Genomic DNA, 18,187 nt, shown 5'->3' with positions numbered 1-18,187 from the left:
TTTATTTTATTTGCTCCACAGAGTTCAGACAATGCATTTCTGCATATAGTGGCACATCACATCTAGTGCCAACGCCATCCATGAAAATCATACTAAAGAAACCAAACACCAGAGGCTTTCTCACAATATCAGCACACCATATCTCCTGATTCACATTTCATATTTTTCTTCCGTTGGATGTATCGGAAGTGAAAATTCAAGTTTGATAAAATCCCCCACCATAAAGGCGTACAGTGACATACATTGACCATCCCATCCTCAAAAAAGATATAACTTAAATATTGTACCTTTTTACAATGAACCAGAAAGAATTTTACTATACAGTTAAAAAATAAAAATGTTACCACTGAGCAGGAGGAACTCCATGGATCATAAGTTTGGAGGCATTTCAGGCGCAAAAAAGGGTCAAGAGGGGTAGATACCAGGGAGGTTGAATGTGCAACTTTACCCAAAAATAGATTCGGGGGTAAAATGATAGCATAGACTATAAAGGGTTACAGCTCTTATTACAATGCAGTTAAACAAGTAACTGAGTTGAGTGCTGACTTGCTGTCCAGAATCTCACGTTACTATTGTTTCATTCTGAATCATATTGAGAATACAAGTAGAGTGGATGCTGTATTTTTTTTTTATAAAGGATTATGCACATTTTTTGCCTAAGCCCAATCAAACATTATGCAAACTTAAGAATCAACAGTGTCAAAGAGAACAAAAAAGTTATTTCTAGGGTCCCTCAGAGGAGTCGTTCCAGCCATGGCCTCCTTCCCTGACTCTGATTTTCTGGCAACTTTTTACACACAGAGGAATGTGCTTCTACTGCATTAGCGAACGTCTGAGCGTGTTGTTCTTGGCTTCTCCAAAACCAGAAGAAAAAAAAAAGCCTTTAGGAAAACTGTTTTAACTTTTTTTTTGGACTGTGCAAGCATTCTCTGTCTATTATTTCTAGAAAAACTAGACATTATTATACCTGTGTTATGCATGGTGATGGAAAGGTGAAGATCCTGAAACATTTGGGTAGTGTTAGTAGTTTCCTAATCCTGATTTTCAGGTGGGTTTTCACCTACAGAGATTTGCCGCAAGCACGAGTGCTAAGTCCACGCCTCGGTAAAGGGTTAGGATTTTACATGACTTGGTTTAGCTAAACATAGCATCCCCGACCCAAACCTAAATCCCACAGATAAGCACCTTCACCATACCCACCGAGCCTGAAGAAATCTGCTTCACATCAAGGCACACTCCATCATGCCACATGTGAGACTACTTCATCTGTACTCCATCATTTAAGTATGTGTATAGTATGGAGGGAGAAAAGCTGGCAACCTATTAATCATGTAATTACTGTTCCAGTAACACTGTAAGTCTGCAAGGACTCAAGCTGAATGTTAATTCTGAAATTTATATGAAATAAATATTTAGGTTATATATATATATATATATATATATATATATATATATATATATTGATTCTCAGTACCTATAATTTTCTTCTTACATATATTAAATATAGCTTTAGCCCCCCTTGGCTTCTTTTTCTGGGGTATGCTAAAGAAGAAGGTGTACTCAACAAAAATCACAGATGCAAACGCATAAAGAATAAATGTGCTAAACTTGGTGGCAATGTGGATATATTACATTGAGTTCACGTGAATTATGCGAAGCACATCAATCTTTGCATCGTGAATGATGGAAATCATATTGAAGAAGTTATTTAATATTCCAATGGAATAAAATGTTGTTAGTAAATTTCACTTCTTGAAAATATGTATTTTTGCCTATGTGTCCAGACTTTAGGGACACCCTGTAAACATATAAAATGATAATTAAAACAATTAAAAATAAAATTATATATCTATATATGTTTTCATTTTTATAATTATATATAAAATATAATATATAATTATAAAAATAAAAACAATTATATATATATATATATATATATATATATATATATATATATATATATATACACAAAAAGAGCAAAAGGAGGCAGCACTCCAAATACTTTTCAAGGTGAAAAAAAGTAGGGTTTATTTAGCCCACATCTCTGTGCAACGTTTCGGCTCACACTGAGCCTTTTTCAAGCCAAGGGCTTGAAAAAGGCTCAGTGTGTGCCGAAACGTTGCACAGAGATATTTAATACTAATAAAATAGCTAAAATTAAAAAGATATATACATAAATATATATGATTATGAAAATAAAAACATCAAAAAAATATTTATATATATATATTTTTAAAAAATACTAATAACATAATTTAAAATAAAATCATAAATATATGTATAATCTAAAAAATATATATTTTATATATAAAGTAATAAAAAAATAATTAAAAAATAATTAATAAATAATAATAATAATAATAATAATTAAAAATAAAATAAAAAATAAATAATTAAAAAATAATTAAAAATAAAATTATATATATATATATATGTATGTATACTAATATGAATGCTACTACTATTATCGCGAATAATCATACTAAAACATAAAAAATTGTAATAAAAATAATGACATAAAATAAAAATGTATGTCAAAGGTTTTCAGTTTTCCTGATAAACTGATGCAATCAAGCTCTGACGAGAATTAATCCAAAGGTGAGCACATTTTAATTGGCGAATCATCATGTGGCTTTCTTCCAATGAATTAGTCGTGAGCCGTATCCGACATGAAATTGTTATTTCCAATCTGCACTCTTTGAAAACATACACAAAAAGGCCAAATTCCTAGAAACAGGAAAAAAAAAAACAGCTCACAATGAAATCATTGCCGATGTCGAGTTAATTGCCATTAGTCACATGTGACATTTCTCCAAGCATGCTAAAACTGTGCCACATGTGCGCCAGGCCGGGCTGGAAGAATTAGCTGCGAATGATTAAGGAATCTATCAACAAAAATAAGCCTGTGTTAAGGCCTCTACAAGTCATTTCAGTGCCTGAGAGAAGACGGGAAACGGCTGCACAAATCACCACCTCTAGGGGCCGGGAAAGGCAGGCCACAAAAAGTCAGGCCAGATTTAGTGTTCTAAGCATCCATGTTTATCGCCCTCCCTGCATGTAATTACTCGTCACTGGGTTTGTCTTTCTGCTTCTTAATTCCACTCCTTATTTACAGCTCTCCCCACCAGAGGGGGCTACAATAGCTATAAAGGATGGGGAGGTTTACAATGAAGGGGATTCTTCTCCAAAGCTTTGTCCTAATTGGCAATAACAATGAAAAATCGGATTTTTGTCCTTCCCAGGAAGCCTTGTGGCTCCTTTTCACAGTGTCGATGCATTCAGGGGCTGCGGTGACAGGTGCTTAGCCACGCTCCTCCTATTACAGGGACCTGGAACGCAGGCCTAATCCATTTTGGAGTAATAATGGTCACTAGGATGTGAGCATCAGGCCCAGGCGCTGCTCTCCACTCCTCTGCTCTCCCTGAAAGGGTCTATTCAAGGGCAATTCATGGAAAGTTTTAAGTCACAAAACTGCTGCACATGTTTCCATATGAAACAGGAGCGAAAGAAAAGGCTGACAGAGCTGTGAAACGACACGGCAAAAAAAAATGTACCTGACGGCTTTAATCAGGTTAGAATTGTGTCTGGAGAAGCGAAAAAGGTTTTTTTTCCCCCTTTTTATTATAAAATGTAACATCTGGTGTCATTAGGGTTACAATGTATTGTGCGCAGCCTGTGAGACGGGAATGTGTAGTGAACCGTGAGGTAAAGTCTACAGTACTATATCTTACACTGTGCTAATGTTTCACACATCAATCCAGGGTCTGGCGTCAGCGGTACCTGTCACTCCTGAACTGAGATTTAGGGATTTAAAAGGATGTTGAAGGCCACTTTTTGTTTCCCTTACAGAAAATTTAAAGGGGAAAGTAAAAGCTATAAAATCGAAAAGTAGCACAAATTTTCACAGCCGGGTCGGATAAAATTGCAGTTGGTAAATGGAAAGTAACCTTAAAAGGAAACCTGTCGGGTCCCCCTTGCCCCCAGGACCACCGGCAGTTGTGTCTGTATATATAGACACCCTACCTAACATCACCTGTATTACATTACACACATAAACAGATCGTTAGAAAAAGTATTCTTAAAGTCCGTGTATGATATGTACATGAGGGGACATTAGTGTGGGCGTGATAACATAACTTACAAGCGCCGGCGTCATCGCTAGTGCTATACCTAGTGCATGCGCACAGCTTTTTCCTCTGTCATCATTGATCCTCTGAAGCCGGGTGTACGCATGCTGGCATCTGAGAGGTGCACTGCGCGTGATCGGAAGTCTCTGCCCACAGGGGCGTGAAAACATCTAAGTGGGTCGACTAGTGTGGAGACACTAACGCCCCATCGACTAGTCAAAACCCTCACCACTAGTCCTGGTGGTTCTGGAGGCATGGGGGACCTGACAGATTCCCTTTAATAGAACTGGCCTGGTTGTGATAAATTATACCGGAAACACCATAAATACCATGCTCCCATTACCCTTGAGATCAGCATTTTTTTTTTTTTTTAAATATGATTCCCCTAAGATATACGTCGACTGTGTCATTAAGGTTGTAAGTTATCATTAGCCCAAAAGATATAGGGTAAGTTCACACTCAGCATTTTTTCAGCATCATTTTTTTCTGCAGCAAAACTTGATCTCTTGTCAGGAAAGAAGCTGCAGAAAAAAAGCATGTTTTCCTTGTTTATTCTTGCGTTTTTTGCTGCGTTTTTCTTGCGTTTTTGCTGCGGTTTTGGCATGCTAGATTTGTCTCTTTTGCATGCTGAAAAAGTTTAGTGTCTCAGCTGTATTTGAAGTGAGAAAAAAACTCAGCATGCAGCAATTTTACTCCAAAACTAGTATGGCATTCGATATTTACAGATACATTGCAATTCTGTAACATAGAAAGCTGTAAACTGTAACTGGTCCTGTAAATGATTAATAGCTGCTATATAAAAAAAAACGGATTACATAAATGGCCTACACGTGGATGATGAGTGAGAAAACATTTTTCAGTATCACCATACCAATGTGCATAAAATCCCAAGGCATGGTGTGCGACTACAGCCTCACATTATCTAGGATGGATGACAAGTACAAGAAGATCACCCTCAGGACTCTCTTCACTTTCTGAGGTTTGGTGGGTCTAACAAACTGACAGCAAACCAAATAGTCCTCTCAGTGACCTGAAGTTATCAGGTTAAGATTCCCATAGATATAGAAACGCATGTGCCAAAACCTCCTGGTCCTGGCGGGTCTCCAGCTGTAGGGAAAAGATGGAACAGGCATTGATTTCTAAACCAAATTGTTTTGTTCTCAGGGTAGATACGCCACCATCAGTGAAGACTGCTAGAGGCTCAGCCAAACCAATCTTCGTGGTTAAGGTAAACTGACGTGGTCGAGTAAGATGCACCAAATTCATTAATAGGCTGGCATCTTTTAATGAATTTGGAACATCTTACATCTGGCATGCACCTCCAGCTGAAATGTTACTTTACCTAAGGGCTGGCATTCATTTCTGTGTAATTAGCACCACTTTTGTGGCATAAATTATAAATTGGTTGGGCCAACTTTGCCAATCTCCATCCCCTTTGGTAGGGCTGGCTGATACTTGCATTAAAACCATAAATTTTTTGTGAAACACCCACATTTTTGTGCCATTTCAAGTTGCGCAAATATTTGGAAACTTTTCATGCCAGGATTCTGGTGAAAACTCCTTGACGCCTTGGCACAAAGTGTACAAGTATATTGGCTCAGAGGAAAGCTGCCGCTGACGGTGCAGTGGACACTTATGTTTGGTTGAATTACACTTTTTTTTGAAGACTGAAGCTGAACATCTATATCCCAAACACTAAGGGAGTAACAAATCTTTAAAGCTAGTGGTGATTTAATGTTAGTGAGTTAAAGTCGTCACCGGCTGCTTCCTAGAAGCTAAGATCATGTATCTAAGATTGCAAAGTTGTAACTTATCCAGCCTGCCTATGGCAATGATGAGTACATAGGTGGGATGTGAATGGATTTATAAGCATTACATTTGGCATTCCTTTTGGGAAGATCACTATAATCTCAAGTGGAATTTACCTATGCCAATACCAATGGTCCTCTATGAGGCATTTGATTTACAAGAAGCCCCGAGCTATGGCAGGTCTAGCACTTATTTCATTTCGGTTCCACCCAAATCAGGTTTTTATAGCATGAAAGATCTGATTTTGCAATGTGATTAGGATTTACTTCTGCAGGAACCAACAAGTCACAGCTGCGCTGTAAACGGGCCTTAGCGGGAGCAATCGAGTAAACCTTGGAAAAAGTTTCATCGGCCCCTTTACTGCAGGAGTGAGACTGCGAGATATTGGCAGGCGATGCGATGTAGGATCCCCCCAGCTATGAATGTGTTATGGATGCTCGAGTCACTGGGCAATGTACAGTAAAATAAATCACTATATACATCAGGTCACACCTCATCAGGCACCCGGTGCAGAATATCAGATGTTCACGGCTATTTTAATCATACACTGAAGACTATTTTTCCCCTGTTTAAGGAATTCTAGTCTACAAACGAGCAGCCTTCCAAGACTACCAGAAACCCAAGGAAGTCCAGTTAAATCATTCTGCAGATCTGCACCATCTCTGGGAAGCCGTCATCAATTTCACTCTCAGGAAGCGGAGACTGACCGCAAAGTTTAAAAAGGAGCCCAAGATTTCTGGGGTACATGCCAGTTACCCCAATAAAAAGGGCAAACACTTTATTAATTTATACAACGTGCTATGCCTTTACACCCCGTCAGACGACGCAGGTGCTAACTCTTTCACTACCAGAAGACTGCACGCAGCCTGAACACACACGCACCGCCATGAATTATTAAAGAAGGACAACATTAGAACCTGCCAGTAAAATATATAACTGGGTTCCTCCTATTAACACACAGCAGCCATTACATAAAAGGTTTCTACGTCCAGTAAGTGCTTTATGGGCTCATTCCACCTAGGTAGATCAGATGCTTGGGCATAACCCGTGCATCAGGGCAGGAAATGCCAGATCTGTAATTGCAAATAAATATCATAAACTTTTCGGAATGGAAATGTAGAAGCTCTTCTCCCTGGCTGCTTGTCCTTCACCCTATTGTTCACAACATACACATGGAGAGAATCGCTTCAGTCTTTGTCTGCAGGAATCATACCCATGCATTCAAACTGGAATTTAAAATGCCTGCTTAGGATTTTTTTTTTCAAGCAATGTCAGGGGGTGGAGGGGATGCAGAGTTAATAAAGAGCAGATGAAAGGGTGAAAGTAAATACCATCACTCTGAATTAAATTCAATAATCTGTGAAGTTTGTAACCAGACTCTAAGTAGTTTAGTAACAGAATCGTAGAGGAGGAAACGGTGGGAAGAGAAATATATTCAACATGCTTTATCTGAGCCCTCGCTCTACAGCCGTGACAGGTATATCTCCAGTCCTATCTATGGAAATATATACATATCGGGTGCGCAGAGGAAGAATACAATACCACGGATAAAATATCGGCTCACGCTCGCCACGGATTTGTTAAATCAAGCAGACAACGTGATGTTGATGTAACTCCTCCTGTATTTAGATACAATTTATCACACTAAATGAATCATTGTCAAACACAACTCCCCGCCAGTTTTTAGGAATCATTTTAAAAGTTTTAGAGAACAAAAGGTTTATTTTAAGAATGACAAATCTTGGCTCTGCACAAACTGCAGACGTGAATCTGCTTTCAATTACAGAAAGTATTTCCACTCCACTGACATGGGATCAAATCTTCAACGGCGCAATCTCAGGGCAATGCATCTGATTATACTGGAGCCTCGAAGAACCCTACATGATTTTGTGCCACAGCCATATTCTGCACACGCTGTCAATTAGACACACACTCCAACAAGCCGGCGTTGGGAATGGGCAAACAGTAAGGACTATGTATTATTTCCTTGGTGCTGTCACAGCAATGCTTTGTCCTGACACATTACCTGTCCTTCTCGAATTGGGAAGTCGGAGCCTGGGTCTATGTGGGACCTCGCTTCGGAGGATCTGAGCAGGGTTCTGGGGGCTTATAGTGGAAATAGGAAGACATGAGGTTCACCACATAGGACTGCAGTACAGTTCAAGCCCTGCCTTAGACCGAGAAGGCATCCTCTGCTGGACCCTTCCTTAAAGCAGTCATGCCTAATATTCTAGGTGCATTATTCACTACTGTGTCATCTAGATCCTCGCCAAAACAAAGGAGACACTAAGGAACAGAAGGAAACCACCTTCCAGACATCAGTGGAGACAGGTAGCCTAGTAGTATTTGCAAGCAATACAATCTCAGCCTCCCCCCCCAAATAAAATAAGGTATAAAGTCCTTTACCTCTATGTGCCTCGTCTTCGCTTCCTTAAGGGTTAAAAAGCCACCTCATTTCAGATGCTAATGGTTCTTGTGTAGAGATTCTAGCACACAGAGCCTCCTCCCATTCCAGCAGCAGCAGCAGCAGCAGACCAAGCAAGGTACAGTGTGGGGAGGATGGAGATGCCACTTCTGGTGGAGCCCTGCTGGTGCCAGTGCCTCAGGCTCACCAGGCTGCTGTTGGGGGCACCTTCCCTGTTGCTGGTCCTGCTCGCCTGTGTGTATGTGAGTGGCAGAGCTCAGCCTGTGCTAGTTGAACCAGTCTATAATGTATCACGTTACAGAGTCTGGCTTTCTCTTCAAGCACTGAGCAGCAATCAGACATGATAGGCTGAGACTCCTCTGTTTACACCCAGGCAGGAGGAGGGGGCCGAGCTTGGCTCTCTTTAACTCTTACTAGCACAACACAGTGCTTCACTATGTACCCAGGCTGGTAGTGCCCACCTGTCAGGGGTGCCACCTGCTAACAGAGCCCTCCAGCAACCATAGAGTCTGCTGCCTCCATGTTCCCTCTTGTTACACACCTAGGCTTTATGTATAAACATATTTATAAACAACCCTTCACTTGTTACATTTCAGTAGACATGAAGGTTATTGGAAAGTAACGGGTCGCTGCTGGGTGTATCCAATCAAGGAGTCAAATAGTTTATCCTCTATGCATTTCGAAGTAACCCAACTTCTTCAGGAGAAACACAGAGATTATATACCGCAAGAGATAACAGTCCTAAATAGTGTGAATAGTCAAATAAGAGCGCCAAGAGCTAAACGACCATGGGGTGGGCGATTCATCCATTGTCAGTGCAAAGAAAGTTCCCAAAAAAAGAAGAGGAGAAAAGACGCTGAAGTGTACGTTTAGAGTTTTTCTCGTTATTTCTTTTTTTCGTGAACTTTAGTTGCAATGACAATGGATGAATCGCCCAACCCCATGTGGACGTTTAGTCCTTGGCGCTCTTACTTCAATCTTCACACTATTTAGGACTGTTATCTCTTGCGGTATACAATCTCTGTGGCTCTCCTGAAGAAGTTGGATTACTTCGAAACGCATACAGAATAAACCACACATTTTATTTGACTCCTACAGCAGTGTCGGAGACCCGTCACTTTCCAATAAGTCTTAGTACTTTCTCAGATGGTGTGAAACATTGCCGTCACTTGGGCCAATATATTTTCTAATTTTCTAAAATGACTATATTGGTGTGCTACCTCTATTTTTTCATAAATATAAAAAATGTAGTTGTCTGTGATTTTGTATAGTCCAGGAAAAACAATAAAAATATCAGGTCAACCAACGCGTTTCAAAGTAATAAACGTAGTTCTCCTGGACACTGTACAGTGTAAGACGATGGATTCAATGATATCACCGATGAAGATGTCATGATGAAGTCTGAAGACCCAGACAGGAGGCGGATATTCTGCAGAGACCCTGCTAGCTGGCACATTAGAATACAACCAGCACCAATAATAACAATGGTTTATTACTAGATGTTGACTGAAGTGCTGAAGATAAACGCACACAGAACTCTGAAGCAATATTTTAGATTGTGCCTGGAGGATATCTTCACTGTACACAACTTAGTCTACCTAATTGACTGCGCCTGTAATTATCACACCTGTCATCATACTCCGATATTCCCAGTACATAAGAGCTTAAAACTCAAGTTGTGTCAAAATTGTGGAATTCTCCGTGAAGTGGAGAAAGTCTGTATACTCTCACTGAATCTCCAGGATATGCACAACATGGAAATTGCGTTATCTCTATCAATATTTAAAGGGAACCTGTCACTAAATTCATACAGCTCAAACTACAGACAGCACCCTGGATATGTGAATCCAGATGGCTGACAAGTCTCTCCCTGTGTACACACATGAGCCAGACCCATCAATCAGTTAGAGGGGGCAGGAGTGGGCCGGACTAGTCAGCTCTCACCTTGTAGTCCCCGGTCGGCTCCTCACACTATGCTATCTCTGTTATCTGCGGCATTTCAGAGTAAGGCCTCTTTCACACTAGCGTCGTACGACGCACGTTGCAATGCGTCGTTTTGGGAAAAAAACCGCATCCTGCAAAATTGCTTGCAGGATGCGTTTTTTCTCCATAGACTAACATTAGTGACGCATTGCGACGCATTGCCACACGTCGCAACCGTCGTGCGACGATTGCGTCATGTTGCGTCGGACCGTCGGCACAAAAAAACATTGCAGGTAACGTTTTTTGGTGCGTCGTGTCCAGCATTTCTGACAGCGCATGCGCGGCTGGAACTCCACCCCCTCCTCCCCGGAGCTCACAATGGGGCAGCGGATGCGTGGAAAAACTGCATCCGCTGCCCCCGTTGTGCGGCGCTTTCACAGTATGCGTCGGTACGTTGCAACGTCGCACTGCGACGTGCATCGTACGACGCTAGTGTGAAAGTAGCCTAAGACATACCTGACTGCAATTGTACGGAATAGCATATGGACATATTGTACAGTATAGATATATGGTGCCATTTACAGAAGCACTAAGGTTTTGATGAGCAATCTGATGCAAAGGTAACAGTTCATCTTATGTGAAGAGACATTAAGGCATATTTATCAGAACATTTATTCCAAGTGTAATTGCATTGAATAGTGAAACCCCTTATTAAAAAAAACACTCAGAAAAGAAGAAGAACGGTGCTGGACACCGGAGAGCGTAGCGTTAGGTGAGGATATTAATACACACAATACATTATATGCACATATTCACACATTTAATTAATAAAAAACTTAATGAAAGTGCTTCTTTAATGGGTCCAGGGAGGTAAAAAAAAATGATAACATCTCTTGGACCATCAAAATGCCTCCATAGTCAGTGATGCTTCTCTTGCCAGTCTACTGGGAACAACGTTTGGTGGGGTTATTAAATGAAAACTGAAACTAATCCATAGTGGCAGTAAGTGATTGGCTGCAGTGCTGTTGATATGTCTTTACCACTGCAGCCGATCAACAGAGACCTGCACAGCAGCAGAAACACAGTGCTGGACCTGGGGAGAGTAAGTAAAGGATAAAAGGATGGTGGATAAAAGTGGGTTGTAAGGAGACAAACCCTTTATGCCTGAAAGCACTTTATATGGCTTAGCACCAGAATTCTGGCGTTAGTGGCTCTAAAATGAAATCATAAATAATTTCAGCTGCATTCATTAACAGCTTGAGCCAAAAACAACAGCCGAAGGCTCCATGTCTAACACTTGTGTCTGGAAAAGGTGCGCACCAGTTTCATACGCAGGATACTAGACTAAAATGATGTATCCAACACAAGTGGTGATACTCCATAGGAAACTGTCTAGGGCTGCACCACAGGTGGACCTCTGTGCTGGATCTTCTGGCTGCCTGATCCAAGCCTAGACCGTCTATTGTAAGGCACATCTGCCCCACTGCACTATAAACCACAAATTACATGAGTAAATTAGTTTTTTTTCCTTTTGAGCAATAATAGCAAACATTTCCCTTTATGGAAATAGCTATAGTTTATCATTATTGCTTATAGATTGTGCAATAATAAAAATCATGATCTGCAGCACAATCATGTATGACACTTGTAGTGAGATGACATCCTCATGGAGTTTGTATGTTCTCCGCGTGTTTGCGTGGGTTTCCTCCGGGTTCTCTGGTTTATTCCCACACTCCAGACATACTGATAGGGAATGTAGATTGTGAGCCCCAATGGGGACAGTGATGATGATGTTTGTCCACGGCTGCGGATTAGTTGGTTCTATATAAGTGCCTATTGTGAATATATATTTACAGTAGGTCTAGCTAGGCAACATTTTCTCTTCACATTTGGTAGGGGTTTCCTCCCTGCTGACTGCAAAGCATTATATTGGTAAATATGTCTAGCAGTCCATAGTACTCATTCATTTTAGCCTGTGTGTATTTTTTTTATATCATTTCAATATAATGACATTTGGAACAATAAGAACCTACAATGCAATTGCAAAATTTTTGGAAAGTAGTACCCATGAGTAGATGTGTAGGGAAAGCCTTTAAAGGGGTTCTCCACTGAATATCTATGCTTAAAGAATTTATCCAGGACAATTTGTATTTTTTTACTATGGGCCTAAAAACTAACAGGAAGGTTATTGATAACTATCCGCCTGTTCTACCCCTTCATTGACCGGTCCTGCTGGCGATTCAGCCGATCCACGTCAACAGAACAGCTCTTCTTCTTCTAGGCTGCTCTGTTGAGTTGGTGTATCAGCAGACATTATGCTGATTGACAGCCCGCACCCCGCAGTTAGGCAGTGGAGAGCTGGCTGTCAATCAGCATGACATCGGCAGTCACACCCAATCAACAGAGCAAAGCAGAAGAAAAGCGGCGGCTTTGCCAATGTGATGTCAATGGAACCCACTGAATTTTTGGCAAGAGCAGTCTGTGACAGCTCTGTGCTTGCTTTTAGATCGGTGCAGGGCACAGCAGGCAAATAGGTAGCAACTAACTGCCTTATAGGTCCTAGGCCCAGTAAAAACATAACCCTTTTAATCTGTTCAGGACCCCATAGAAAATAACAACAATCTATTCCCACCTCCAACAGTGGTGTCATTCCAGTGTTGCTGCTTTTCACTGTAGGTCACATAACATTGTCCTGTCACATGATCCTTACAGCCAATCAGCAATCACTGCCTGTTTGCAGCTTTAATTATTTTATCAGAGCGGACATCCACTCCTATGGAATATAGATGAGCTGCAGCCGATCAGCGCTTGCTTAATGGCTGCAGGGATCATGTGGCACAGCGGTCGCTGATTGGCTGCAGGGATCATCTGATACAGCAATCTCTGATTGGCTGCAGGGATCATTTGACACAGCGGTCGCTGACTGGCTGCAGGAATCATCTGATACAGCAATCTCTGATTGGCTGCAGGGATCATTTGACACAGCGGTCGCTGACTGGCTGCAGGGATCATCCTGATGCAATAATATCATGTGATCTGCTGGGAATAACACCATCCACTTTGCGGGAACGACGCAGCTGTTGTGCAAGAGGTGACTATAGATCATTTTTATTTGGTAGGAGTAGTTTTAGTTTCTCTTATAGCATCTCTATAGACAGGATGAGTGGCGGATTGTACAATTCTGGCATACTGTATATGATAATGCTGATACTTGTTACACTCTGCTCTCAGGTCTCCCATTCTAGCATAGACAAAGAGCATTAATGTTCTCCTCATATACAGAGAGAACTGGTAACACAAGCACATAAGCTGCTCAGACATATCTCTGATTTTGCAATAAAACACAAAACCAAAGCACTTGAATATTATTGAAGTTGAGCTAACAATTAGCAGTCCTGTTCATCACTAATCACTTCAATACCATTACTCTTCAATTCAGAAATAGATGAACTAAATATGAACCCAATGCGAAGCTAAAGCTATGCTACCGAGAATAAACTGAAGGCATCTCGTCTGTGGGCAGACCTTCTTATTTCTTTCCATGTACTATCTGTAGTACCTTCCTTAATAAATATGCATTTCTCTACCTGACAATGTCTGTGTCTTAGTTCCTGGTTTATATATGGAGAGAAATAGTACACGTAATTGGCTGAAAGGGAGATAAAAAGCTGGAGCTCCATGGAAGACCTTGTGGTGTCTTTGCCAACATTCATATTTAAAGAGGTGATGCAAAGTCCAAATAAATTTTCCATCTAAATCCCTAATTAGTGCCATAATATAATCTAATTTCCAATATACTTGCATAAAAAATATTATATCCTTCCCCAACTACACTAACTTCTTTTCTATTTTTGCCCTATTTCCTTTTTGATGATGCTTCGTTTAAGAATCCCAGTGCTTGCTGGGATACTTACACAAAGCCCAATCAGTAGGCAAAGGCTTTGGTCACTGCTTCAGCCCCTGTCTTCTCCCTGAAATGAGGCAGCACACTGTAGTGCCAAAACCTGCAAACATGAAAATTGAATTGCATTACTGCACTTGAAATATGAAAAATTGAGAAAGTTTAGCGCATAAATTGGCCAATTTATGTGTACCTTGAAGCCAAGTTTTGGCGCTACAGTGCACTGCCTTATTTATTTGACTGCATATGAGTTGGTGACTCTAGGTTCAGCACCTGTTCACACTTAGTCTATGTTTGGATGTGACAGTCAGTTTTCTGAAGTTTGTATTCATTAGCCTTCTGACTGAGCCAGAGGCGTAGCTAGGGGTTCAGCTCAGGGGGGGCGAAACATGTGAGTGGGCCCCTAACAGGCGGACATATCATTAGCGCAAACTATGCGGCAGCACATGGGCCCAAGAGTTAAGGGGGCTTACCTTTCTACCTCTAAATAAGGTGCAATTTTGTATTTTTAGAAGTTCTTGGGCTGCAAAGGGCCCATATATTGTTGTTGCACATGGGCCCTTTTCTGTCTGTGTCTGCCTGTGGCCCTTAACCAGGTAACCATGATTGTAACTACGGTGGGTATAGGGGAACCTCAGGAGATGACCACACTGTTATTGAAAATAAATCTCTATACAATAACCAGCACTGATATTACCGCCATACGGTAATACCATATAGTGGTAGATACCAGTCCTGCATGACATAGAGAGATCACAGTACAGTTAGATGATGACTTACAGAAGACGTTCTTTCCGGTGGAGCCATTCACTTTTCCCATCTTTTCCACCTGGCCCAGACTGACAAACTGTGTATACTATTACTTCAACATTTTTCAGTCACCGCTCTGTGTATAGAGAGTGGCGGCTGTAACTGATGCCCAGGGACAGACTGACAGCCGCTACAGCACTATCTGCCACCCAGTAGTTAGGCTTCAATGCTTCGTAAGTGCCTACTTAATATTTAGGAGTCCCCCTATGTACAGTAATAATGGCCCCAGCATCGCTGATGAGAGCAGGAGGTCATGTGACGATTTTCTTTTATTAAGAGAAGTCAAACTTGTCTAGTCAACACGTGCAAATAGCAAACGTGGTCGCATGACCGCCTGATCACACCAGTGGTCTTGGGTAGGGTTGAGCGAAACGGGTCGATCATTTTCAAAAGTCGCCGACTTTTGGCTAAGTCGGCGTCTCATGAAACCCGATCCGACCCCTGTGCTTGTCGGCCATGCGGTACGCGACTTTCGCGCCAAAGTCGCGTTTCAATGACGCGAAAAGCGCCATTTCTCAGCCAATGAAGGTGAACGCAGAGTGTGGGCAGCGTGATGACATAGATCCTGGTCCCCACCATCTTGGAGAAGGGCATTGCAGTGATTGGCTTGCTGTCTGCGGCGTCACAGGGGCTATAAAGGGGCGTTCCCGCCGACCGCCATCTTACTGCTGCTGATCTGAGCTTAGGGACAGGTTGCTGCCGCTTCGTCAGAAGCAGGGAGAGCGTTAGGCAGGGTCCACTAACCACCAAACCGCTTGTGCTGCAGCGATTTCCACTGTCCAACACCACCTTCGGTGTGCAGGGACTGTGGAAGCTATTTTTTTTTTTTTTTCCCCTCAGCGCTGTAGCTCATTGGGCTGCCCTAGAAGGCTCCGTGATAGCTGTATTGCTGTGTGTACGCCACTGTGGAAACCAACTGCTTTTTTCAAAGCACATATCCTCTTGTTCCTTCCTTTCTGCACAGCTATCTTTTTTGTTTGTCCACACTTTTTATTTAATTTGTGCATCAGTCCACTCCTATTGCTGCCTGCCATACCTGGCTTACATTACTGCAGGGAGATAGTAATTGTAGGACAGGTTTTTTTTTTTTTTTTGTTTTTTTTTGTGGGAGATTAAGATTGGCATTTCTGCTACAGTGCCATCCCTGTGTGTGCCATCTCTCACTGAGTGGGCCATAGAAAGCCTATTTATTTTTTCCGTGATTTGTGTTCTAAAATCTACCTCAACACAAAAACACTACATCAATCAGTGGGAGAAAAATATTGGCCTCAGTCAGGGCTTGTGTGCCACTGCTGTGTGTGCTATCTCTCATTCAGTGGGCTATAGCAAGCCTATTTTTTTTTTTTTTTTTTTAATATTATTTGGTTTCTAAAGTCTCCCTGAAAAAAAAAAAAAACCTAAAAAAACAGTGGGAGAGTAATATTGCCCTTTCAGCTTGTGTGCCAGTCTTGACTCCTGGGTGTGCCACCTCTCTCCCTCTCATTCAGTGGGCCATAGAAAGCCTATTTATTTTTTTTTTTAAATATTATTGGGTTTCTAAAGTCTCCCTGAAAAAACAAAAAATACATAAAAAAACAGTGGGAGAGTAATATTGCCCTTTCAGCTTGTGTGCCAGTCTTGACTCCTGGGTGTGCCACCTCTCTCCCTTTCATTCAGTGGGCCATAGAAAGCCTATTTATTTTTTCCGTGATTTGTGTTCTAAATTCTACCTCAACACAAAAACACTACATCAATCAGTGGGAGAAAAATATTGGCCTCAGTCAGGGCTTGTGTGCCACTGCTGTGTGTGCTATCTCTCATTCAGTGGGCTATAGCAAGCCTATTTTTTTTTTTTTTTTTTAATATTATTTGGTTTCTAAAGTCTCCCTGAAAAAAAAAAAAAAACCTAAAAAAACAGTGGGAGAGTAATATTGCCCTTTCAGCTTGTGTGCCAGTCTTGACTCCTGGGTGTGCCACCTCTCTCCCTCTCATTCAGTGGGCCATAGAAAGCCTATTTATTTTTTTTTTTAATATTATTGGGTTTCTAAAGTCTCCCTGAAAAAACAAAAAATACATAAAAAAACAGTGGGAGAGTAATATTGCCCTTTCAGCTTGTGTGCCAGTCTTGACTCCTGGGTGTGCCACCTCTCTCCCTTTCATTCAGTGGGCCATAGAAAGCCTATTTATTTTTTCCGTGATTTGTGTTCTAAATTCTACCTCAACACAAAAACACTACATCAATCAGTGGGAGAAAAATATTGGCCTCAGTCAGGGCTTGTGTGCCACTGCTGTGTGTGCTATCTCTCATTCAGTGGGCTATAGCAAGCCTATTTTTTTATTTTTTTTTTTAATATTATTTGGTTTCTAAAGTCTCCCTGAAAAAAAAAAAAAAAACTAAAAAAACAGCGGGAGAGTAATATTGCCCTTTCAGCTTGTGTGCCAGTCTTGACTCCTGGGTGTGCCACCTCTCTCCCTCTCATTCAGTGGGCCATAGAAAGCCTATTTATTTTTTTTTTTTAATATTATTGGGTTTCTAAAGTCTCCCTGAAAAAACAAAAAATACATAAAAAAACAGTGGGAGAGTAATATTGCCCTTTCAGCTTGTGTGCCAGTCTTGACTCCTGGGTGTGCCACCTCTCTCCCTTTCATTCAGTGGGCCATAGAAAGCCTATTTATTTTTTCCGTGATTTGTGTTCTAAATTCTACCTCAACACAAAAACACTACATCAATCAGTGGGAGAAAAATATTGGCCTCAGTCAGGGCTTGTGTGCCACTGCTGTGTGTGCTATCTCTCATTCAGTGGGCTATAGCAAGCCTATTTTTTTATTTTTTTTTTTAATATTATTTGGTTTCTAAAGTCTCCCTGAAAAAAAAAAAAAAAAACTAAAAAAACAGTGGGAGAGTAATATTGCCCTTTCAGCTTGTGTGCCAGTCTTGACTCCTGGGTGTGCCACCTCTCTCCCTCTCATTCAGTGGGCCATAGAAAGCCTATTTATTTTTTTTTTTAAATATTATTGGGTTTCTAAAGTCTCCCTGAAAAAACAAAAAAATACATAAAAAAACAGTGGGAGAGTAATATTGCCCTTTCAGCTTGTGTGCCAGTCTTGACTCCTGGGTGTGCCACCTCTCTCCCTTTCATTCAGTGGGCCATAGAAAGCCTATTTATTTTTTCCGTGATTTGTGTTCTAAATTCTACCTCAACACAAAAACAC

At 41.1% G+C, this 18,187-nt stretch overlaps 1 protein-coding gene across 11 annotated transcripts in view; it reads right to left on the bottom strand.

Moving 5' to 3' along the window:
* Positions 1-18,187, bottom strand: part of TENM3 (teneurin transmembrane protein 3) — a 1,770,339-nt gene that overhangs the window by 720,451 nt on the left and 1,031,701 nt on the right. The window contains exon 1 of one of the 11 annotated variants that reach the window (XM_077279554.1): positions 8,343-8,664. The exons of 9 other annotated variants lie outside the window; for them this stretch is intronic. The gene's annotated coding sequence lies outside the window, so the exon portion shown is untranslated. Of the gene's footprint in view, positions 1-7,962; positions 7,981-8,342; positions 8,665-18,187 lie in introns of those variants that run through there. One more of the 11 variants, XM_077279555.1, reaches the window with a different exon arrangement.

This window comes from Ranitomeya variabilis, chromosome 1, assembly GCF_051348905.1.
Source record: "Ranitomeya variabilis isolate aRanVar5 chromosome 1, aRanVar5.hap1, whole genome shotgun sequence".
NCBI classification, from domain to species: domain Eukaryota; kingdom Metazoa; phylum Chordata; class Amphibia; order Anura; family Dendrobatidae; genus Ranitomeya; species Ranitomeya variabilis.
The sequence above is the reverse complement of the archived record's forward strand: the minus strand, read 5'-3'. Positions and strand labels throughout refer to the sequence as shown.